This window comes from Aplysia californica, unplaced genomic scaffold (genome assembly GCF_000002075.1).
Source record: "Aplysia californica isolate F4 #8 unplaced genomic scaffold, AplCal3.0 scaffold01378, whole genome shotgun sequence".
NCBI classification, from domain to species: domain Eukaryota; kingdom Metazoa; phylum Mollusca; class Gastropoda; order Aplysiida; family Aplysiidae; genus Aplysia; species Aplysia californica.
Window position 1 is genome coordinate 82,264 of NW_004798648.1, and position 1,709 is coordinate 83,972.

General features: G+C 43.2%; 1 long non-coding RNA gene across 1 annotated transcript in view; it reads right to left on the reverse strand.

Moving 5' to 3' along the window:
* Nucleotides 1–1,709, reverse strand: part of LOC101848091 — a 21,522-nt gene that overhangs the window by 8,249 nt on the left and 11,564 nt on the right. Inside the window, exon 3 of the long non-coding RNA XR_001185461.2 lies at nucleotides 839–981. This is a non-coding gene — a long non-coding RNA (uncharacterized LOC101848091). The remainder of the gene's footprint in view (nucleotides 1–838; nucleotides 982–1,709) is intronic.

Here is a 1,709-nt window from a genome sequence, read left to right on the forward strand (position 1 = left end):
TCACACACACACACACACACCACAGCCTTCCTTCCCTCTTTCCCCATCAGAGACCCAGCAGCGATGTCTGTGAGTCGCGCGTTCGTTCGTTCCGTGTGAATCGCAGGCCTGACTGGGCCAGGCGGCACAGTCCTAGAGTGTGCGTTTGACCTACATTTACCCCACCAACTCTCTCTCTCTCCCAGCCACCACCACCACCACCACCACCAAGAACGCGGAGAGGCAGGCAGGTCTACCATTGTGAAAAGGCTTCATAGACAACTTGTCCTAAGCTCCACCTCTCTCTCGTTCTCTCTCTCTCTCTCTCGTGCTCTCTCGTGCTCTCTCGGCTCCGACATCAGTTCTCTCGGATGCCTCCTCGTGGATTTCACTGGATTACTTCCAAAAACTTACGGAGTTACCACAGAAAGTGTGTGTCCACCCCACCTGTGCACACAGACAAACAGACACACTCACAGGAATAATATCATTCTTACATCATACTGATGGACAAAACTAGAGGAGGGAACCCCTTCCGCTCAAGGGTAAGAAGAAAGACACGCTTTTTCTCTTTCTTTTCCTTCCTCCTACTCTGAACATGCTGAGAAGAGAACCGTGTCAGGCGGGCTGCTTGCGCATGCGTCTACTGGCTCTATCACGCCATGTTGGAAATTTGAATTTCTCGCCCAGGCATGACAGGGACTTTAAGTTACAGGATTTCTAGTTCGCAAAAGCAACTGAAATAGCAGACAGTATTCATCAAATGAAACAACTTGAAGCCTTCGGTCGAGCGTTAAGCAAATATAAAGGGAAGCCTGTTGCAGCAGAAAATTTATGAAACATGATATGAGCAACTTACTGGCACCTACACACACACATCACACGTGTGCGTCATACACGGCACGCTGGCCTACATTTAGCGCGTCCCACATCCGGAGCCGGTTCTTCTGTCTCTGCAGTTGTAACTTGTATTATCAGCATTGTTCTGTTGGTCTGATCAGTCTGTGAAATAGAAACAAAAGAAAGAAAAAAATTACTATACAGCCTTTAACTGTAGTGAGACATTTCCCCTCAGTATTACCATACAACTGAATTCTGATTTTTTTTTTTAATCATCCAGATCTAAAAACTATTTTAGAAGCATATGATCTTTCCTTTGCTGGCTCAAAATATACAATCCCCTTTAATTGAATTACAGGGTCTTATTTTTTAAAGAAAGAAGCAAGAAAAACTTGTAAAATTGTCCTTGCTATCCACATTGAAAGACACTGGAAGACTATTAAAGGGTCAAATTACCTTTCCTTTGCATCTCCGACACACAGATGACAGTTCTCTCTTCCTTTTAAAAATAAAGTAAGAAACAAAACTTGTATATCAAACAAGTTCAGGCACAGGTATTTTTCATTTGCAAATGCATGTGCGTGTACACACACACATACACACACACACACATACACACACAGACACACACACACACACACTCACACACACACCAAAAAAAGTGTTCAAAATGATCACTTTCTCAACAAACTTGGAAGGAAATGTTTACGCCCCCTTTGTACAACCCATTAAGTTGTTTGACTATAGGCCTGCTGACATCCAACATTGCAATTTAAACCCACAGATCTCATAATGACTTTCATAAGTAAGCAAACAAACAAAAATACTACTACTTCAGTTTCTTCCAGTTAGGTGTGTTAGGGCGTCATAATTTCTTTTGCTTTATTGGG